Consider the following 14532-nt stretch of genomic DNA (forward strand, 5'->3'; position numbering starts at 1 on the left):
TCTATCTATCTATTTATCTATCTATCTATCTATCTATTACAGGGTTATGTGCAGTACTGATACACCAGCTGACTGCTGCTAATGACATGATGTCTGAGACTTTGGATATATTTCCTTTCCTGCAATATGTGAATAGTTACACACATTTACACAACGAAAACATTTTACTTAACACCAGTTCTGTTATTGGGTAGATGTGTATATAAATAGGTCTTTTCACAACGTAAATTGTTTGAAGTTGGCTTCCAGGCATGCGGTCAGTAGAGAGAAAACTGACCTTTGATGGAGTGCACAGAACCCCAGATGCTTCCTGAAAATGACACTGGTGTTCGAGGCTCGCTGACGGCAGTCGGTTGGGTTACTGCCAAATATTGTGCGGGTCAGATTAGCGTGAACAAGAATGAGAGAAAGATGGTATTTAACTATTTAAATATTACATTATTCAGTCGAACTTTTAAAATAAGAAACATTTTACATCGTATAACATCTCAAGAATGATTTTACGTAAATTGCATGCTCACAATATTACAAAACAGGATCGGAAAATAATGAATTGATACACACAGTACCTAATGAAAACTATTTCCAAATAAAGACCATTCTAAATCTTTCAGTCGATTTATTCAGTACAGCATGAAGTGCTGGAGAGAGGTTTAATGTCCTCACCCCACACTGTAATGAGATGAGTGGGATTCGCAAAGTAACTAAAACAGGTTGAAGTGCCTTGAATATTCTCACAGAGAAGTGCCAGCTGCACTTCTTTAATATTCTCACAGAATTTTGCGCCTGGTCTAAACTAATGTCTCCATTATTCGTGATCAGTAGCCGCGCAGTGTGCAGTGTAATTTGAACTGATTTGGATCGCTGAACAAGCCCTCTCACAGCCCGGCTACCAGTGGGTGGTGAAAGGCCCAGATTGTGATCTGTTTCTGCTGGAGATGAAGCATTTATTCCTGTGATATTCTGTAACATATCACTATGTCCTGATAGACCGTGTTCCTGTTACCCGTGTCTGTTACACATTCGGTCGCTATTAAAGTTAGCTGCAAGGATTTGGATGTCGAGGTTTGCTGATCACATTATCGATTCTGATTCACCAGCTTCTCTCATAAAACGCTGGTCTGAAGCGGGCGGGCCCCACTTTCTTATGTGTCTTCGTCAACTCACTCCTTAATCATCAGACAAGTGGACTTATTTTACAGCTAAATTTTACAGCTAAACGGCTGTCTTAGAGTCACAGACTCAGGGGCATTAGTGAAATGCAGTGAGAGACAATTGTATAATGTGAGGAGTATGATATCATCTCCAGAACAAAAGTGTAGCTTCAGCCAAGTACACTGTAAATAGAATCACATTACCCATCTACCGCACTCGGGTACATAGAGTGATATCAATTCAGATTATAGGGGATACTTTACTGGTACAGTTGCATGGATAGATAGCGGGAGATGTAAAAGCACAAACTGGCCGTGTGTTTAGATCCTGATAATGTAATTCAATCTCAAAGATTTACATCCCCTGTGAAAGAGTGAGGAATAAAGGGATTTAATTTACAGTCCAGATGTGAGTCCATTCTGTTGGTGATGTGGAAAGAGTGACGTGGATACAGAAACCGCTTCTATCAGGGAATCAATGGGTGGCGCCTTTAACCTCGCCCCCATCTCCCGGGTATTTAGCTGCCGGCCACTGGGAGCGCAATACAACAGTCTGGGAGTGGGTTTGCTCAGTGAGTTCTTGCCAGAACCAGTCACCACACATTGCCAGGAGGATGAGGTCGGCGATTGCTTTCGTTTTGTTGCTGGCTTTACTTTCCCGTGAGTCGTTTTTATTGTCCAATTCTCTCATTGTTACTGTCTCAGTGATAGTCTCTCTATGGAATTTTACAGAGTCAGGAATCATTTCTCGAGGATTGATCCTCGGGGTATTTTGATTATTTTTACAGGTGTCCAGTCGGATGTGGTGTTGACTCAGCCCGAGGCAAAGACCAGGATTTCCTGAGGCTCCCTGAGACTGACCTGTAAACCAGCGGGTTCGATCTTAGCGGCTATGGTATGAACTGGGTCCGCCAGGTTCCCGGACAGGGGCTGGATTGGCTGGTTTACTACTACACTCCAGCGAGCAACAATAACGTCCCAGGGATTGAGAGCCGATTTACTGCATCCAAAGACACTTCAAACAACATCTTCACGTTGGACATGAAGAACATGAGGAGCGAAGACACCGCCATCTATTACTGTGCAAGGAAGGACTATGGGAGTGGGTCACGGTGCAATACAGAGCGAGCTCTCCATACAAAAACCCCAGACAGGGAGTTTGCTCAAACCTGCGACCATTACCACGCCAGGAGCGTCGAAGGAACTGAGGCTTAAATAAAAATAATTAGAAATAAGTTATATATATATATATATATATATATATATATTTAAATGTATAACAGTTTTCTTCTTTATTACTATTGATTGCCATGTTGAACATGCACAGATGCTTCAGAAGTATTCCAATCATTTTTGTAAATATAATGAACGGTACAAAATGAAATATCTCGCTGATTCACTCTTACGATAGTCGGAATCGGGTTTTTAGAGCTGGGTGGAATTTAATCTCTGTATTTTACAGTTAACAGTCCGCCGGAGTATTTGACACAACGTGTCTCACTCTGTTACGCAATTGGCTACTGGGGACAAGGGACCATGGTGACGGTGACTGCAGGTAAGGAGCATTCACTGATTCAGTAACACTTGTATTTGTGTCTTTATTTTATATTTCTGTTTATTTTAATAATTATTTCGTTCACTGAAACTTGGGTCCGGTGGATTTTGTTTTGAGATTTTTTTGCAATTATCAATGTGATTCTGCTGCAAAGTGATTATAAAATTCAACTGTTTCTCCACAGAAAATGTTGCTGATGTGATTTGGTATTTATTTGCTGACGAGACTGTGTGTCGAGGTTACTTTAAATACCTTATGATCATTACACTGTTTGACGTTTCTGCAATGTTTAATCTTGGTGACCTCTGATTGCTGGAGTTTTTCTGATCGAATGCAAACATTGTGTTTGAATGTGTTTAAAAGAACATTGTAGGCACAAAACAGAAAGCTTAGAGGTCAGTAAATAACCTTAAGGTCATTTAAGTTTTTTCATGAAAATTACATTGTCATCTACTGACCGAATGTTCCCGAATGATCAGATTCAATACGTGACTTGTAATTAAGAACTGACAAATTAACATATTTCCAGCTGGAACACATTTAAATTAACATTATTATAACGTAGTAATATCACCGATTATTATTGAAATACGCTATAATATCAAAATTAATGTATTTAACATGATCCGTCCAATCACAATTCTCTGTCAGTATTTTATATTTCTGTTGAATTCAATCTTTCGTTATTTCAGTGTTAGGCGGGTTTGATGATTGTGTAATGAGATTTTTTGCAATGATACATTTGATTCTGCTGAAAGGGTTTATAGAATTACGGATCTGCTCCATGAAAGGTTCTGTCGAGGGATTCCGCCCCTCAGCGATGTGATTTAGTGTTGATCTGCTGAGGAGAGTTTGTGCCTGTGTTACTCAGAATACCTAGAATTTGTGAAACTGTTTGGCGTTTCTACAATGTTTAATATCGGTGACAGCAGCAGGTTTCTGATCGAATCCAAACACGATATGTATTTTGAAACTGTTTGAAAACAGTCGGTAGGCAAAGAACAGGACGGGTTTAGACATCAGAAATTATTGAAAGGTATTTTAACATCACAATTATTGAAGTGATAATTATATATTCAACTATTAATCAATGTTGACGATGCTGGTATATTAATATGTGAAATGTAACTAGTTGCCATCTACATAATTAACTTATTCAGGTTGTAGTTGGATTAAATTACTATTAACCAACCGATTATAATGCAATAATATCTCTGAATGTTATTCAAATATGCTATAAGTCCAATGTTCATTTACTTAATATTATTCGCCTTCAAAAATCCTGCTCGACACTGGGCACCATTAAGGCAAGCAGAAACTTTTAGAGGCTGGATACAGTTATTAATTATGCCTGCAATTATTTCATTAACAACATACTGATTCCATCGCTGTGTTCAGTTTGAGTCGGGAGTTCAATTACTTGCTACCTCCTGTTTACACAGATGAATGACTGAGTGCAATTAATTATAACTTAAAGCCGTGTTGCAAATTCCATTTTATCAATTTAATATATCTGCCGGGGTATGACATTCTCACTGTGTAGCAGAAATTTGTTATTGAATCAATATTGTGTGTTGTTTGATAGAATTATCACTAAGTTAATCTTGAACACTTTGCAAGAACCAAAGCTGAAAGACAGGCGTCGCTGGCAGTCAAAGAATTGTTCATGTAATTATATTGAAATTCAAGGCAGGTTCCGACTGCGTATGGCTGGAGACAGCAAATAATCCATTGAAATTCAAGCAGATTAATTTACTTACAAAAGGTTCATCTTATTTTGAATTTAAAACAAAATTCAACTCCCAAAACGCTGCTGTATGCGGAATAGAACGGTAGACAAAGCACAAATCATATCTGAGAGCTATGTTTAATTCTTATTAATATTAAATTGATGAACAATGTCTCTCCTCCATTTGCTCATTCAGTTTCAGTGCCCCAGATGGTCTGAATGAATTGTTATCCTCTAGTTTTACACTGACCATTCTGGAAACTATTTTCAAGAAGTAGCAGAATATATTTAATCATTAACTTACGGGCATTTTGTGACTAACTGGAGTATTCAGCCATGAACTCATTGAATGGCGGTGCAGGCGCGAAGGGCCGAATGGCCTACTCCTGCAGCTATTTTCTATGTCTCTATGAACTTTAAAAGATTGTCTGTGTTATTCAGTAGCGGAGGCTCTGCTACTGACTGCAAACTGCAAGGATGGATTTTAATTAATAAAACCATTTTTGGGGTTTAAGATTGAGGATAATATTTCAGCTCGAGATTCCAGCATTAGTAAACAAGCGGTTTACAGCCCATCGGAGTTGTGACCCCGGCTGGACAGAGAACTATTTAAATTAGACCACCCCCAAATCCATCATGTGAAATGTTCTCTGCGAATAGACGCAGTTTATGCTACATTAGAAACATGCAGAGTTTAAAAAGGTGTCGGTCGAGAGCGGGACATTAGTAGAACTGCCTGATTATTGTCAATTATTCAAATTTGATTCCATTTAAGTAAAAATAAGGTATATTTCTGAGTAGTTATGTATTAATATGCTGCTTAATATTTTAATATTGATTAATTGTTATGGTAAGTTAAGTAAACCATAATATATCACAAGTTATCAGGCAGAAAAGGTTTTAGAATTATTAATAATTACTTGTATTTGTATGGCTGAAATTCAAGCACGTTAATTTAATTTCAAAAGTTCCAGGTAGGTATGCTTCTGAGGAGGAAGGGCCAGACTGGCACTCAGATTATTTTCAATATTCAGCTAACATGAACATTAAATTAGAATGTAACATCAGTGCTAATTCATTAAAACATAAGCGAGCCCTTACAATTGTGTTGCATACTGGTCAGTATTACAATTATTGCAAAATTTCAAGGGTTGGAGATAATGTTTAATTCATTCATAAATTAATTTAGAAAACAATACATTTATAACTCGGCTGTGCTGAGTTCGACAAGGTGTCGCTGCAGATTTTAGTGAATTAATTTCCTGTTTTTCCGCGATGATTTTACAGGTTATATTTACTGATGAAAATATATAAAATCAGTGGGTGATTAGGTATCACTGGATATGTCTCCTGGATTGTGACATTCTTACTCTGTCACCGAGTCCCGTGTGACAGGCAGCAAATTCCCGTGGAATGTGAATTATTTCCAGATACTTGCTTTCAGGGAAGTTAATTTTTACACGGTTTACCAGATAGTTGACAGAAATGGGGAAATGGCTGGATGTTGAAGAGTCTCTCAAATTAATATCAGATTAATTTCAAAGAATCTGCAGCGTTGAGGTGGTTGGAAATTGAAAAGAAATAAACTAGAAATCAAACAGCTTCATTGAAATTAACAGATTGAACTGGTCTCTCTCTGCCTGGAGCACCCTTGTTGCACCGTTTGTGTCTGTTCTGTTTCTGTGCGCCTGCTCACTGGGTGAGAATCAGGAGTCCTCCTGACGGGTTGTAAACCTTCTGGATTGTGATCCTGTATTGCGGGCAGTGTCACTTAATTCAGTTATTTAAGAAACTGGTATATGTGAGAAACGGGAAAGATTGACTTTAAGGTTGAGGAGTCGCTGTAGAGATGAGATCAGTAATCCAGATTGTGACAGTCAGAAGGAGCAGTTCCGAAACACCACGGGGAGACAGTCGAAGGAGTTTTAATCAGTTTCTAACCCGGTTGTACCTGCCCTGACAGTGTTTGATATGACAGCTTTACTCTGCAACTAACCCGTGCGTTATCTTATCTGCCAATGCTTGATGGGAAATTGCAGAGATAGCTTTAATCAGTCTTTAACCTTTTCTTTAAAAGGACGTGGAATTTAATTGGGTCCTTCAATATAGAATGATCTTCTATTTAATCAGAGCTTTGGAGGGGTGGTGCGCTTTAATGGGACAGTGTTTTGGAAGCTTTTCATTGTACTCGTCATAATTGTGCTTAATTAATCGGTCAATTTGATAACGCATTTTATGGGGAGACATTTCGTAGCACATCTCTGCAGTACTTGAGCTGGGAATGTTTGACGGGATAGTATAGATAATATATTACTCTGTGTGCAACACTTGCTATACCTGTCCTGACCCACACGGCAGCATAGCGGGAGCTTTGCTCTCTTATCCGTGCTGTATCTGACCTGAGAGTGCTTGGTCAGGCAGTGTTCTCGGCACCGTTATCAGCGTCTAACAGATAGCAGATAAACTGCTCAATTTTTAATGAGTTATTAATGTTTGAACATTTTGAGCATCAGATTACTAATGAACATGATTGGCCTGATCCTCAGCTCACTTTCAGAACAAACAGTTTCAGGAAGTGAATAACGCTTCAGAAAGCAGCGCCTGTTCTGATCTGATGGGAGGTTACAAGTTATTTCCACAATTAAAATAGAGAATATCGAGACTCCCACTTCAAATAACCATCATGGGGACCTCATGTTTAGAAAAATTATGTTGTCCAAGTCTTCCTGAGAAGGTTAAAGGCAGGGACAAACTGTGACGAGATGCAGCTATTGGCCTGGGTCACAACACAAGGCACACAGTCACTGAGCTGCAATACTGTGAAACATTTAAAGAGAGAGAGTCAACCTGCAATAAGTCATCATTCGCAATGAATTTAAGCCTTTCTAACAGCATGTGATTGACTAATTTGCGTCAGATTTATAAGATCCCTTTATTTTAAATATCCTCTTTTATTATAACGAACAATAAAAATAGATCTGGTATAGGTGTCCAAAATATGAAGTGTTTCCTTCCATGAAATCTAGAAGAACTATTCCCACTGACTCGTGTAGACTGATAGCATCTCACAGCATTGGAAGAGGCCATTCAGGCATCGTGCCTGTGCCGGCTCTGAAAGAGCTGTCCAATTTAGTCCAACTCCCCAGAGTTTAACGTGCAAATGAATCCTCCTGACGTACTGGAGATACTGCCTTGTGCATTCCTGAAATTACCAACCCTCTGTGTGAAAAAAATCACCTTAATTTCACCTTCTGATCTTTTCACAATTATTTTAAAACGGCGACATTTGGTTACCCACCTACTTTCCAGCGGAATAATTTCTCCCGACTTAGTATATCAAAACCTTACATAATGTTGAATATCTCTCTTAGGTCTCCTCTTAACCTCTGCTCTAAGGAGAATATTCTAGCTTCTCCAATCTCGCCACACAACTGATGACCCCATCCCTGGCATCATCCAGGTAAAAGTCTCCCCTCTACGCTCCCCAAGGGCTTGACATCCTTCCTACATTGTGGTGACAAAATTGTACGCAATAGTCCAGCTGAGGCCTAACACGTGATCTGTAAGCTTAGCATAACCGCCTTGTTTTTGTAGTCAATGCCCCATTTACAAAGTCAAGTATCCCATACGCTTTCCTAACAGCCTTACCAGTTTGCCCTGCCCTCTTCAAAGATTTGTGAATATGTACATCCAGATCTCTCTATTCGTGCATCCCCTCAAAACAATACTATTTAGATTATACTGCCTCTCCAACTTCCACCCAATGTGCATCGCTTCTCAATGATTCGCATTTAATTGCAATTGCCATGTCCCAGCCTATTTCACTGGTCCATCTGTCTTCTCATGGAGTCTGCTGCTATCATGCTCACTATTGGCTACGTTGCAAGGTTTTGCATCATTTTCGAACATCGAAATTGTATTCCCTGTAACCAAGTCCATGTTATTGTTATATAACAAGAACAACAATGGGAATTGAAACGGGCCATTTAAGAAGTAAACTTCAAATTAACCGGATTTTGGAATGGTATTTTATTCGGATTATTAATGGAGTGGCAGGAAGCAGGCTACTCAAGAGACATGCATATAATTGAATGGAATAGTGCTCAGATCACAGTGCGCTGAAGGACATCGCTCTCACTCAAATGCTGAGAAAATAACGAAGACATTCGTCTCAATCGCGGTTCATTTACAACATGCATCTTAGAAACTAGACTATGGAAATGCTACCTGTTGAATTATGTGGTAGGCAAGTTTGGAGGGTATTTTGCTAACGTCCTAAGCAGGAATTCCGCTGCTCCTTTGAAGTGCAGTCACTGTTGTTTTGTAGGGATACACCACAGGCAATGTGCACAGAGCAAATTTCCCCAAACTGCAATTAAATAAAGGACAAGAAATGGTGCTCATTGAGAAATAAATGCAGGCCGAAATAACAGGAACACGTCTCTGTTCTGCTATTGCACGATCCAATGAAGGCTTCTTTATTGACGAGTTGTGTAAAGGTTATTCTTGTGTAATGTGACAGAGCTCGGTGATAGAGTGGTGCGTTCCTGACCAGCGCATTGACAGGTGCTTACGATAGAACTGACAGAAGCTCAAATGCCCGTGTAGCCTTTGATGGAGAAATGGTGGAATTAGTTTATTCTGCAGTCAAATTTCGATTTGTTTATTTCTTTTATAAGCACGGATTACAGAGTCTAACTTGTTCAATGGGCCAATCCTTCCCAGTAACACCGTCTCCCCCATCGTCTGCGCCCTGCTCTCCTCCTGTGAACAGCCCAGCACCGATGGCTCCATCACGTAGGGCTGTTTGGTGATGGACGACTCCCCTGACATCATCAGCCTTTTCTGGAAGGAAGATAAAGAGCCGACCACGACTGGATTGAAGACCTACCCGTCATTGCTCAAAAAGAATTGAGCCCACACCCTGAGCAGCCAATTAACCATCACCGAGTCCGAGGTGGGGAGCAGCACAATCTGCTGCGAAGTTCGACGTGGTGGGTCGCTGTGGAACATCACAATATCAGGTTAATGATGTGGGATACAGGGCAAACTGTGATAAGGTGAGAAGTTATGTTCAACTTGTATAGAAACTTGTTTAGACAACACTTAGAGTACTGTGCATAGTTCTGGTCTCCATATAATACTTAGAATACTGTGCACAGTTCTAGTTTCCTTATCACATTTAGGTTTTAGTTTACAATTCTGGTTTCCATCTCATACTTAGAATACTGTGTAAAGTTCTGTTCTCCATATCATACTTAGAATAGTATGCACAGCTCTGCTCTCCATATCACACTTAGAATACTGTGCATGGTTCTGGTCCCCATATCGCACTTACAATAATATGCACAGTTCTGGTCTGCATATTACACTGAGTATACTGCGCACAATTTTGCTCTCTGCAAATGCCAGGTTAGTGTGGATCTGACAGCAAAGAACTTGTTAAAATATAAGGAGACTTTGCCTTTCTTAATCATTTATTTTGCAAGCAATGTCAATAAAATGCCTTCTCGTGAACGTCCTGAACGGATCATCGTTCCTCCAATTGTTCTCCTCTTGCTAAGTTCCACTGAACAAATCATCTGCAGCAGATATGTAAGCGCCATGTGTTCAATCATCGAATTAAGGCCAAAGTCACTGACCGTGAATTGGCTGAAGAGTGGACAACTCCTGGATTCGGGCTTCATCACCTCTCCCGCCTTTGAGATGAACGGAAACGTTTTGACGGCCAGTCGTCTGACACTCCCCGACAGGGAATGGTTCACCGGCTCGGTCTGCACCTGCCAGGTCACTCATGAAGGGGGCACACAAAGCCGTAACTTCAGCAGATCTTAGGGTAAGAGGCACAATCCGGCGAGGTTCCAGACCATTCTGAGCGCTGATCTCAGTCAGAACTTTGATTGAAATTAGTAGAAAGCAGAGGAATATTCCTAATTCCCAATCATGCAGTTTGTGTATTCTTGTGATAAAATTTTGCCTTGAAACAGCGCCTTCAGCGACCACAGATTGAACCAAAGCGCTTGCCAGGCAATGAATTAAGTTGTGAAATGTGGTCACAGTTGTAATGTACTAAGTGCTGTAGTCATTTAGTGCTCAACAAGCTCCCACAAACAGCAGTGTGATAACGACCATTTTTTTTGTTTAGTGTTATTTCTTGAGGGATTAATATTCCCAGGCCACCAGGGAGAACTCCTCTGCTTTTCATTGAAATAATTCCAGGGGAACTTTTACCTCCACCTGAGAGGCTAGACGGATTCTTGGTTTAACACATGATCCGAAATACGGCACCTCCGACAAAGCACCACGCCCCCAGTACTGCACTGAGAGACTCAGCTTACATATTGTGATCAAATATCTGGAGTGGGACTTCAACCCACGATCTTTTGGTTCAGGATTCCTCATTGCTCAGGATTTATTAACCTCGCCAAAGAAGCTTTCCCCTTGCTCTGGTGCCAGGCAGTGAGTGAAGTGTCCTTCGTCTCAGGTATATCCTGAGTTAGCTGATCATATACGGAATGGCAATAGGAGTCTGGAATCCTTCACTGCTGACTGTCCAGGAACCCACTGCAAGAATGGGCATCTACCATATTCAGAGTACTGAGCCCAATTCTGGGCTCCGCACCTGAGGAAGGATATACGTGGAGGTGTTGAACTGCAGGTTTACCCGAATTATACCGGGGCTAATAATGTAAAATGATCAGGTGGTGAGAATAGAACGTTAAGAGATGGTCCAATTGACGTGTTTAAGTTGATAAATGGAATTGTATCGAGTAGATATAGAAACATGTATTTAGTTTGATGGGAGAGTCCAGAACAAGTAGCAAAGCCTTAACATTAGAGTTAGGCCGTGCAGAGGTGATGTCAGAAAGGATTTTCTAACAGGAAGAATATTGCAATTCGGGATTTCCCTCCCCAAAAGCTGCTGACACTTGCTTTCAATTGAAAAGTTGAAAACTGAAATTGATAGATTTTTGTTCGGCAAGTTTATCATGGGTTACATAACCAAGGCGTGAAGATGGTGTTGAGTGTTGATCAGCCATGATCTAACTGGATGGCGGGACAGGATGGATGGGCTGAATGGCCTTCTCCTATTCCTATGTTGCTATTAATGCCCTGAGGTCATAGTGCTTTCTGAATCTCTCTCACCAGACATGATAAATGTTCAGTAATTACAGATATTAACAAACTACCTCACATCATTACAAATGATGCCCCACCACAAAAGATTCCTTGCAACTCCATTCTCCGGACCTTGCACTTCTCCTCTGACGGCGGATGTGACTGGTTCCTGCACATTTTCATCGCAACAAAAATAGCAGCAAAAGACTAGAAACTTAACTTTGTTTCCTGTTGTCCCATAAATCCTGAAATTAATTTGACACTGGTTTTGAACCAGTGTAATGCTGGTGTAGACCTCTTGAACTTGGGGATATTCGGGCTTCAGCTATTATAACCAGTGGAGATGCACTTGGGTGCAAGAATCTATAGACGGGAGTAAAGGAGCAAGGGATTTCAGGAAGAGCGCTATTCAGTGCCTTTAACAACTGCGTCCCAATGTATTCCCATTTTACGCCAGGTATTTGCTTCACAGGCCATTACAGGTCGCTCTGGCTCAAATACACAGGAAATATTACAGATTCCCCGGAATCGTTGCCAATTCATTGTCCTTCCATAACGACGGTGTTCAAGCAATAGCGAGAGGTTGATATCTCAAAAGTGAGTTATTCTCCTTGAAAGAGTTAAGGCTAATTATTGGTGTCCTGATTCTGAAGATGCGGCTTTTCCTGACTTTCATTCCTGTTTCGCAGTGGATGTCCCATGCAGCGATTAAAAATCACTCTTCGCCCACCGTCACTGGAACAGGTTTTACTGGAGGCGACGGTGACCTTAACGTGCGTCGTGTCTAACGCTCCTTATGGGCTCACCGTGACCTGGACACGAAAAAACGAGTCTTTGAAATCAGAGATTGCCGTCCAACCCGGAGAGGATCCCAACAGTGTGATCAGCAACTAAAACATCTCGACACAAGACTGGCTGAGTGGGAATAAGTTCTACTGCGTGGTGAGCCATCAGGATATGCCGACTGCTCTCAGAGATTCCATCCACAAGGGAAAGGGTGAGCGGGGAGATTGTTGCAATAAGTACGACACTGCGACAATTTCGATGCGTGTGCAAGGGCCAATTGATTATATAAAGTGTTTAATGGCTACTCTGATAATTCAGGTTGGTAATTCCACCAACTCAGCACTCTGGGACATGACATTATGTATTTTAGGGGAAACTGGATAAGTCCATGAGCGAGAAAGAAATAGAACGGTATATTATTAGGTTTAGATGAAGTGGTCTCGGAGGAGGCTTGTTTGGATCATAAACACCGGCATAGACCAGTTGGCCAAATCTCCTCGTTCTGTGCATTAAATTCTTTGTCATTTTCCAGTCCAATGCTTCAATATTTCAGAGAGAAAGATTACGTTCCCTCGGATAAGGGATGGAAAACCAGAGAGGCAACAGAGGGGAAAAGGAAAAGCGTCAAAATTCAACGCGGTGTCCATTTCTCTCACATCTAACCACCGGAAATTGGCTGAATTTAAATGAGGAAGGCGAGTTGTGGGCGTTGGTCTCACAGGCCACCAGTGAAAACGGGAGGATTGGAAGCCGAGTGAGGAGGTCGCGGATCCTGGATCCAGGAGGTAGGTATAAGGGCAATTACCACCTGGGAGCAGCAATCCCCACCTTGCTGTAACTGCTGAGATTTACACAGTGTTTCAAACCGGACCAACGACTGTTAAACACCAAATGGTGGTTAAAATAGAGGATTCAAGTCTCATTTAAATATATTACTCAAATATAATATTACAACTGGAAGTAGGCGAGTTGAGGTAGGGATTCTAATTTTTACCAATTTAACAACCTCCACGCCCAAAACCCGCCTGCTGTATTGGGTTGAAATTCCCCCATTGTCTCTGGAACTATCCAGTTCATTGGCCTTTGTTGTTACTGTTCTACAGCGAAAGATCCGCGGGAACCAGCCGTGTCTGTCCTCCTGCCCTCAGCAGAAGTCTCTGCTCAGAGGTTGGTCAGCCTCACCTGCTTAGTGAGAGGTTCTCCCCCCGAGAGATCTTCGTCAAATGGACCGTCAATGACAAGCCGGTGGATTCCCGCAACTGCAAGAACACCGAGGTGATGGCGGAGAACGGTAGCAGCTCCTTCTTCATGTACAGCCTGCTATCCATTGCAGCCGAGGTATGGGCCAGCGACGCCTCTCACACCTGTGTGGTGGGACATGAAGCGATCTCCTTGATAATCACCAACAGAACCGTCAATAAATCCAGTGGTAAAGCATTTTCCTTGTTCTGATGGACACCTTCATAAGAACATAAGAACATAAGAATTAGGAACAGGAGTAGGCCATCTTGCATCTGGAGCCTGCTCCGCCATTCAACAAGATCATGGCTGATCTGGCCGTGGATTCAGCTCCACTTACCCGCCCGCTCCCCATAACTCTTAATTCCCTTATTGGTTAAAAATCTATCTTTCTGTGAATTGAATTGATTCAATGAGCTATCCTCAATTCCTCCCCTTTGCAGATAATTCCACCGATTCACAACTCTGTGGGAGAAGAAATTCCTTCTCAACTGAGTTTTAAATTGGCTCCCCTGTATTTTGAGGCTGTGCCCTCTAGTTATAGTCTCCCCGAGCAGTGGAAACAACCTCTCTGCTCTATCTTGTCTATGCCTTTCATTGTTTTAAATGTTTCTATCGATCAACCCTCATCCTTCTGAACTCCAACGAGTAAAGACCCAGTCTACTCAATCTATCATCATAAGGTAACCCTATCATCTCCTGAATCAGCCTCGTGAATCGTCTCTGTACCCCCTCCAAAGCTAGTATATCCTTCCTTAAGTAAGGTGACCAAAACTGCACACAGTACTCCAGGTGCGGCCTCACCAATACCCTATACAGTTGCAGAAGGACCTCCCTGCTTTTGTACTCCATCTCTCTGGCAATGAATGTCAACATTCCATTCGCCTTCCTGATTACCTGCTGCACCTGCAAACTAACATTAATTGCCGGTGCTTTTAGTGTCCCCCTCC

General features: G+C 41.4%; 1 pseudogene; it reads left to right on the top strand.

Annotated features, from left to right (window-relative positions):
• Positions 1-13795, top strand: part of LOC139235444 (Ig heavy chain C region-like) — a 66505-nt pseudogene extending 52710 nt beyond the window's left edge.
• Positions 13796-14532: the final 737 nt, after the last annotated feature.

The sequence above is a fragment of the Pristiophorus japonicus genome, chromosome 23, assembly GCF_044704955.1.
Source record: "Pristiophorus japonicus isolate sPriJap1 chromosome 23, sPriJap1.hap1, whole genome shotgun sequence".
In the NCBI taxonomy this organism is placed as follows: domain Eukaryota; kingdom Metazoa; phylum Chordata; class Chondrichthyes; family Pristiophoridae; genus Pristiophorus; species Pristiophorus japonicus.